This window comes from Canis lupus, chromosome 35 (genome assembly GCF_003254725.2).
Source record: "Canis lupus dingo isolate Sandy chromosome 35, ASM325472v2, whole genome shotgun sequence".
Lineage (NCBI taxonomy): Eukaryota > Metazoa > Chordata > Mammalia > Carnivora > Canidae > Canis > Canis lupus.
Genome location: NC_064277.1, coordinates 3,287,162 through 3,296,188, shown reverse-complemented (window position 1 = coordinate 3,296,188; position 9,027 = coordinate 3,287,162). Strand labels below are relative to the sequence as shown.

Genomic DNA, 9,027 nt, shown 5'->3' with positions numbered 1-9,027 from the left:
GAAGAACAAAGCCATGTTTTTTTTTCTGCGATTCTCTCGAGTTGATCTTTTTGGGCCTTCACACGAGCTGATGAACGCCAGCGTGGCCCGTCGGTAGCAAGAGGGGCACCATGGTGATGGGGAAAGGGCCGACATGGGTAGAAAGGTTAAACTGTGTAGGACACAAAATCTCCCATAGTGTTCACGGGGGAAATCAAGTGATTATGTTATTTTATCCAGACAAAAGCGTCAGTAATATTATAGCATAATTGTATTTTTGAAGAGTAAAACTACAATTCTTTTTCAACAAAAAGGCAAAGGATTTAAATTCCGTTCTATTTTAAACTTCTGTTAAAAACATATTTAAAACTGACCTGCAGTTATCGCCTACGGCCATGCCCCCCTGAACGCGACCGACCCGTCTGATCTGGGAAGCTAAGCTAAGCAAGCTAAGTACCTGCTTGGTACTTGGATGGGAGACACGCAGTCATCTACTTCTGTAAATTGGCCATTTTTAGTGTGTGATTACGGATAGTGAAAGAATACAACACAAATGAGAACTTACATCTTCTGGAGTTATTTCGAGGCGATGTATAGTCTTCTCCAAAGTGGGTTATGTGTGACTTTCTGTACCAGCGAAGTGGGTAATGCTTTCAAGAAATAGCTCTTTGCCTCTTCGTATTTTAGGTTTCTGTGATGATCTGGTCAAAGTGCCCCAGAGCATTGCAATATGCATAACATTTTGCGTGTAACGTCAGGTTATATGTTGAGGTTTCCCTGAGATTCCTTCTTCCACTTCACTAGGGGAGGGAGGCTTCGGGCAGGGGTGGGAGATACAGGGACAGCTTTAGTTGCCATTCTGACTTGACATTTAATCATAGCCTCATCTGGAGGACTTCTGTAAAATTACTAGTTAGACATTTTTGTTTTTATGTCTGTTCTTTCTCATGTTCCCTGAGGGCACATTAGATTAAATCCCAAAGACTTCTTTTTTCTTTTTTTTTTTTTTTCTGCCTCCTGTTATCATACTTATCTGATATGAATAGAGTTACTACACTGGTTTTCAGCTGGGGACAATTGTGTCCCCTTGGAAGACATGTGACGATATCTGGAGTCCCTGTGGGTTGTCATAACGGATGCGGTGCTACTGGCACCTGCTAGACATCCTAAAATGCACAGAGAGCCCCTATACCGAGGGATCATCCGGCCCCAAATGTCGATAATGATGTGGTTGACATTGTTGACTATGCCAGACAATGGAATCATGTAGGAACCCACATGATCTTTAGTACAGAGATTTATTTGGAAGTCACTCTTTTGGGAATTAGAGGGCAATGGTAAAAGCAGTTGGTGTTGTTCTCCGTTAGCAGATACGGAGCCACAAAGATGGAGATGCTCACCAAGGTTTCCACTCATTTCTCAATGACATTGACCAACAAGGCAAGCAGGGCTTTCTCAGAGCTACTTAGAGCCTTTGGAAAGAAATTGTGCAATTTCCTTTCTGTAAATAGTGTTCACACATTGATGAAAAGAGAAATAGAAGAGAAACTACAGAAGAGCAAAGAATGAAGTAGAGATCCTCTTTGATGGACAGTGGGGTTTTGCCCCAATAAACCCATCATCGAGGGAAAATACCCAAAGCTGAAAGTACATTTAACTTATTTAACCTAAAAGTGATACCTAACCCAACAAACATTGTATCTTAGCCTCACCTACCTTAAAAGTGCTCAGGATACTCTGTGCTTAGACCCCAGTTGCGCAAAATCATCAAACACAAAGTTTTGTGTTTGACACTATTTTAGTGTCAAACTAAGTGTCGTCTTAGTGTCCACGATTTCATGCAATTTTTTAAATGCTGTACTAAAAGTGAAAAACAGAACGGTCGTATGGGTACACAGTGGTTGTAAGCACATCGGTTGTTGACCTTGATGATCACGTGGGTCCCTGGGAGCTACGGCTACCGCCCAGCATCATGAGAAAGGATCGTCCCACGTGTTGCTAGTCTTGAAAAGTTCAAAATTCAAAGTATAGTTTCTACTGAATGCACGTCATGCCTGCACCAACATAAAGAAAAAAGGAATCATAAGCTGAAGCCTAGTAACTTGGGGATCTCCTGTATGATTCTACTGCCTTAAAAATGTGCTTAGAAATATACCTTTGTGATTATAATTTTGAGTTTTAATATGGCTTCTGAATTATGTCTTTCTTTTTCATTTCTCTCTCTGTGGGGTCACTCTCAGCATATCTATCCCCCTGCACCCAAACCCGCTCCTCCCCCTTGGCTCCCTCTCCCCCACTGTACTGTCAAAGGCAGAAGCTCAGCCATCCTGAGTCCTCCCAGTCTTACTTCTGGTGCTTAGGCTGGTTTCCCTTCCAAATCTCTTAAATTTACCCCCCTTTTCCGAGTCACACTGCTGTTGCCTGGGTTCAGAGTCTCACTGTATCTTCTCCACTATTACTTTATTTTTATTTTTATTTTCCACTATTACTTTAATTGCCTCTTAACTGGTCCTCCAAGTCCAGCCTGATCCTTTCCTCTGTCTCATAAATCCACACTACTGACAAAATAGTCTTTCTAAATAAAAATCTTGTTGTTAAACTGAGATTTACATCGAGGTGGCTTCCGTAGAATTCCTTAGTCCAGAAAACCCTTCTTTAACGCAGTAAGTGAAGCAAACCAACCAACAAACAAAAAATCCACCATGTAATATGTACAAGGTGATGATATTGTGAGGTTCATGAGCTGGTGGAGCGATCCTGGCCGTCTGTCCGGTTGGCAGTGCCAAGGTTTCTTCTGGAAGTCACGAATACATCCTTACCCTTGTGCCGGCAGCCCGAGGAGGTTGCCGGCTCTGGGCCTCAGCCTCCTAGCGGATGCTCCTGGGTCCTTTGGCTCGCTGGGTCTTCCAGGGTTAGCGCGGGCGATTCCAGGAAACATCTGGTTTACCGGGAGTTCATTTTTGAACATTGGTTTCATTTTTCAATATTGGAGAATATCGTGGACGCAAGGAATCACCCACCACCCTCCGTGGTTTCTCTTCTACTCTATTTCCTCTTTCTTCTATAAAAGCTGAACTATTTGAAAACACATGATGAGTTGAGGAAGGGAGCCAATTGCCAAGCTCTTTATATCTGAAATCATGGGAGAGTTGTCTCCAGGTTTTAGTGTATTGGGTACAGATCCTTCCCTATTTGGTCTCAAACTTATTTTGCAATGATCATTCCCCACCGTCACATTCCCCCTACACCCACCCTGACACACACACACACACACGCATCCCTCCAGACCCTTCCAATCCATTCCCAGAAGACCTTCCTTGCTCTCTGATCTCTGGTTACCACGATGATCCAGATGTAAAAGGCTGTTTCCCTCTTTGTCCCGTAGGAGAGCTATAATATTCTCAAATGATCACAGCCTCACTATGACGTGTCTCAGTCATTCAACACATATGTTTCAGACACTGTGGTTCATACCATTGACACAAAAACGAGTGTAGGAGTGTGAGGCCATCCAAAGCTTACAGTCCAGTGAGAGAGACAGAAAAGTCAATGGAGTCCACATGGAGTATGCGTGTGGGACAGGGACGATCTTGGGGTTTGAGGAGCATGGCCACCACCATCCAGTTCCACATGACACCTGGAAAGTACCTCTCTGTACTTTCGGCCTCTCTCATCAGACTGGAAGTCAGCTCAGGTCAGATATTGTGTCTTCAACTTGGTGCCAAGGACCTAGTACAGTGACAGGCAGGGCGTAGGCGGTTTTACTTTTTTTGTTAATTGAGTTAATGAGTCTTGAAATGCAGCATAACCTGTGCAAGTATTTATGGCAGAAACATGCTAAGAGGGGAAATTTTTTTTTTCTTTTAAATTGTGGAAACTTGTGCAGAATAGAGCCCAACTCAGGATTTGCTCTTTGTAAGGAATCCTGTGAGAGGTCCATTGCTAATGACACAGCGGAGTCACAGAAAAGATAGGAAACTGGGTCACACAGTGGTGGTATGAGACGCCGGCTTTGGGGGTCTTCAAGTCAGGAAGGAAGGAGGGCTCCAGCCTGGCTGAGGCACGGTCTCCCAGGGGTTAGCACCGGCCCCAGTTATCAGAGGACTATTTTGGGGGCCAGCAACACTCTTTCGTGATTTGTCTTGGGACCATCAGGTCATGTAATAGTGATTTTCAAAAAACACTTAAATCTCCTCTCTTCTGAGTGTAGGAAAATCTCTGAAAAACACTTCCTCTTTGGGGCCCTATTTGTCTTTTATGTGGATTATGTGGATTTCCCAGATCAGGAAATATTTTTCAGATACTGTTACTTTTCTTAAAGTAATGACATGGGAAAGATTTTGGTGGAAAAAGATAAATAACTTATTTCAAAACCTCTCAGTTCTTGGGGCACCTGGGTGGCTCAGTCCATTGGGCATCCAGCTCCTGATTTTGGCTTGGGTAACGAGCTCAGGGTCCTCGAATGAACCCTGCAACGGGTTTTGTGTTCAACTGGGAGTCTGTTGGAAGATTCTTTCTCTCCCTCTGCCCTTCTCCCTGCTGGCTCTCTCTCTAGAATAAATAAATGAATCTTGAGAAAAAAAAAAAAACAATTTTCAATTCTGAATCTGTTGCTGAATGGATTTCATGTCCCCTGTGTATCTTTTACTGGGAGCAAGGGAGAAAAAGCCTAAAGCCACTTTTGTAGTGAGCGCTCTGTTTTTTTCATCAAATCCATCTTCTGCCCTTGGTGATATGATTTGGATTGGAGGTAAGTGTCCTCTAAGCCCTGGAGCGCAGAGGCAGCCAGCGCACACGTATCGTGCTAACGTGCCCTACATTTACTCAGACACCTTCCTGCATTGTGAGTGATAACGATGCCTTATTTGTGGTCTTAAGATTTCTGGTTCTACAATTCTGAGCTCAAAAAAAAAAGTGTCACTGGATGTTAAGACTAAACACTTTCCTACACTCTCCTTTGAATGTGATGATGGTGGGAGCAATGGCTTGGATTTGGCCTCCATCAACCTCGTATGCATATTGCTCAAAGATATAAAAATATAAAATATATTTGAATATATTTTAAGGCTTTATAGTTACATTTATATGACATAACTGGGCAACTCTTCAGGATGAAAGGATCACTCCTTGTGGCCAACTATATTTCTTCTAACCAGAACCTTCTCTGCACAGGCCTGAATATCAGCTGATGATCCTCGTAACTTAGAGAAATACTTTTTAATTAGATCTTTAGAGGTGTTTCTTTTTTTTTTTTAGAGGTGTTTCTTTATGCAGCTTCTCAAGAGAGAAACAAAAGCACAACTCCTTCCAAAACTAGTATAGAAAGTTTATGTCTCTGTGTTTGCTGATCTATTCTTTCTTACCTGGTAATATTTGATCTGTAGGAACAAAAACGCTCCATAATCGACACTGGGATGTACTGATGAAGACTTTATATGCATCAGCATAAAGAGACAGAAGCAAAAACTCTCTTATCTGTCCCCGAGGGGTTCTTCTAGTTAGATGCGTTACTCGGGGGCAAGCTGTGTTCATGTTTCAGTAATTTAATTTTGACTTCCTGTGTTTTTAGGGTATATATGACATCTAAGCAAGCTAAATTTAAAACAGTGAAACGGTATACAGATAGGTGCAAAACCCAGACCTCAGGCCGCTCTGTGCTGGGTAAGCCCCAGGCGATGAGTCAGAGTGTCGGTGGATTCCAGCCTGAGCTCATTTCTTTAAATCCATTCACTAGATAGCATTCCAGGAATTTCCAACTTTGAGTTATCACAAGTAGTGCTGGGTGAACACCCACTGCATGACTTTTGGTGAACATGTGTATGCATCTCTCTCTCTTCTCTTAAGATTTTATTTATTTATTAATGAGAGATGCAGAGAGAGGCAGAGACACAGGCAGAGGGAGAAGCAGGGAGCCCGATGAGGGACTCGATCCTGGGACCCCGGTATCATGACCTGAGCCTAACGCAGATGCTCAACCACTGAGCCACCCAGACTTCTCTGTCTGTCTGTCTGTCTGTCTCTCTCTCTCTCTCTCTTTTTTTTTTTTGTTTACATAATCTCTACACCCATCTTGGGGCTTGAACTCAGGACCCCAAGATCAAGAATGAAATGTTCTACTGACTGAGCCAGCCAGGCGCCCCCTATGTTTGCATTTCTACTGGGTATACAAGAGTGGAATTGCGGTATGGACAAGTTTTGATGAAGCAAAGAAGAAGGTGTGCCAAAAATATAAGGAAAGTGCCAAAAATATAAGGAATTATTCTTTATTCTGAAGGGAAAGGCTTGTTGAAAGCCCAATAATTATTGAACGAGAGTCTTGAGAGAGAGGGTTGGGATTGGTGCAGACAGTGTTTCCCAAACATTAATGTGTATACAAACTGTTATGGGCTGAACTGTGTTCCCCAAAGGTCATATATTGAAGCCCTTAATGTGACCATATTTGGAGACGGGGTCTTTAAACAAGTGTTTAAGTAAAAAGGAGGTCATTGGGGTGAGCCTTAATCCCTTATGACTGATATGATTGATGTCCGTATAGGAGGAGGAAGCTTGGACACAGGCAGATACAGAGGAAGAGCTATGTGGAGACCCAGAAGGAAGATCACCGTCTACAAGCCCAGGAGAGAGGACTCAGAAGAAACCAAACCTGTTGACACCTTGGGCTTGGATTTCAAGCCTCCAGAACTGTGAGAAAATAGGTGCCTGTTGTTTAAGGCCCTCAGCGCGTGCCACTTTGGCGCAGCGGCTTAGCCATCCCGTTTAGGCGCAGCCTCTGCTCTGCAGGGCTGCGTGTGGCCAGTTTCCGCTTCTAACAGGATTGCGTGTAACACAGAGGCTGCGGGTCCGCGGGGCACACTGGAGTGGCGAGGATCTGAAGCAGAGGCCACGACCCGCCTGAGCCAGGAGGAGAATCTCTTTCTCTGAGCCAAAGGAAGAGAGTTCGGGAGGCGGGAGGTATAGGATCAATGTTGCTGCAAGGGACTCCGCAAACCCCAAGGGGATGTGTAGTGTTGGGGTTGGGGGAGGTGGGAGCCCGAATAATGATGGCTGATTCCCACGGTGTGAGGGTGTGAACGCTCTCCCCGCTCTCCCCACCCCACAGCTGACTTCCTGCCGAGAGTCTCACCCCGGCCTGCAAAGCTCCTGGGAATTTACGAGTGGCCTCTGGCCACAGGGAGGAGCCAGCTCCAGCTGCCAGCTGCCCCGGGAGCCCAGGCCGCGGCCTGCTGTCCCTGATTTCCTGGGGCCAGGAAGCGCTCCCCTTTTGGGGCCTGGTGGGGGGGCGGTGAGAGCTGTCGGGCTACTTGAAGAAAATTCGCACAGCCTGGGCCTCCAGGATGTCCCCGGAGCCGACGGCGGAGAAGCAGACGAAGCCCCTGCTGTCCTCCCTTCCTCCCAGGCCCGGGACCAGAAGCCGACTCCGGAGCTGCGCCCGAGGACAGGCCCAGAGGCCTGAAGCTGCACCCGACCCGGTCGGCTCTGGCTCTCCGCTCTCAGGAAGCCCGCCGGCCGCCCTTCCTGGGGAGATAATCCTTGATTTCCTTCTCTTGGGCAGTCAGAGGTCAGAGGTCAGAGCTTTGTCTCCCCTTCAGTCAGAATGTCCTTTGACTCACAATAATGTGTGTTGCATGAATCTACATGTGACAGTTAGTTATGAGGATTTGGAAATTGAATATTTTAAAGGAGTTTAGGGAAAATAGTTCTTTTTTGAAAACCTAACGGGGGAGGGGGGGGGCAGTTGTACCTGGGCGGCTCAGTCGGTTAAGCTCTGACTCTTGATTTGGGTTCAGGTCAGGATCTCGGGTAGTGGGACCCGCTCTGCTTCCAGCAGGGAGTCTGCCCGAGACTCTCTCCCCTTTGCCCTTCCTGCTCCTGTTGTCTCTCTTGCCCTCTCTTTCTCTAAAATAAATAAGTCTTTAAAAAAGAAAAGAAAGGAAACCTCAGCTGTAGTTTTCTAGCTGTTTTACTCTTGGGTCCCTAGGACAGGGAAAACACAAGATTTTGGGAAGAGTCTGGGGTATTTATAAGGAAAATATCTGTGCGCTGCCTTGGACCCGACCTTTCCACCTTGTTGCACAAGGGGTGGGGATGGTGAGTGTGCCCCTGGACACAGGATGTCGCCTGGATTTTACGGCTGGAAAAAGTGCAGACATCTGCGAAGTTCAGAACCTGGGCAAATCCAGGAAAGCTCCTGAGGGACGTGCAAGTGTCCCTCCCCAGATCAAAGCAGAGGGGCGGCCACACGCACCACCTGCCTTCGGGTCACCCCTCCCTGTCCCTTCCGGCACCGGGAAGCCAGCAGCGCTGGACTCTTCTGTCCAGAGGAAGGTGCTGTGGCCGTCCCCGCAGGCCAGGCCGGGCTGAGAAGGCGCTGCTCGCGGTGACCACCGTGGGGCTGACCCCCCCACCCCAGACAGGCCTGGATGGCCTCCTCCCGGGCCGGCTCATTATTTGTGGGTGTCCTAGGGGCACCTCCAGGGATCTACGGACCAATCATCCGCTCTTCGTCCTGGGGTCACCTCGGAGCTTGCCACCCACCCCTGCCCACCTCGCCTGGAAATGCCAGGGCCCAGGCCCCGCGGCTCGCAAAGCTGCAGATCTTGACGCCTTCCGCCTGCAGCCATCCGGGCGCTGTCCCTTCAACAACAAGACAGGGTGTCTCGCGTCCTGCTCAGGGTCACCCAGAGAGCCCCACGTGCTGTGCAGGCGTCTCAGTGAGTCCCTGTAGTCACAGGCAGATAGAAGCCCAGGGGCTTAGCAGGAGCTTCAGGGCAGGACGTGGGGCTCCGCACACATGCCTGCAAGCCTCTCCATCGCCACCCCCTGGAAGCACCCCCAAAGCTCTGCCTGGCTCTCCTGAAGCCCCCAGAGAAACCCTCCCCAGGGCACCAACGCCTGGGAACCGTGGCTCCGTGTGGCCCCGTGTGGCCCAAGCGCATCCCTTGCTTAAGACAGGACCTCCCTACGTAAGATCTTTTTTTTTTTTTTTTTTTGATTACAGAAGAGTATGTGTTGTGGCAGAAATTTAGAAACTATAGGAAATACAAAGCA

The 9,027-nt window shown here is 47.1% G+C and overlaps 1 long non-coding RNA gene across 1 annotated transcript; it reads right to left on the bottom strand.

Annotated features, from left to right (window-relative positions):
* Positions 1-232: 232 nt before the first annotated feature.
* LOC118353377 (uncharacterized) lies at positions 233-3,025 on the bottom strand. The gene is made up of 2 exons (XR_004812189.2): positions 2,799-3,025; positions 233-2,033 (listed from the first exon to the last, which is right to left on the bottom strand). It is a non-coding gene; the product is annotated as an uncharacterized LOC118353377 (long non-coding RNA).
* Between the last annotated feature and the right edge of the window lie 6,002 nt (positions 3,026-9,027).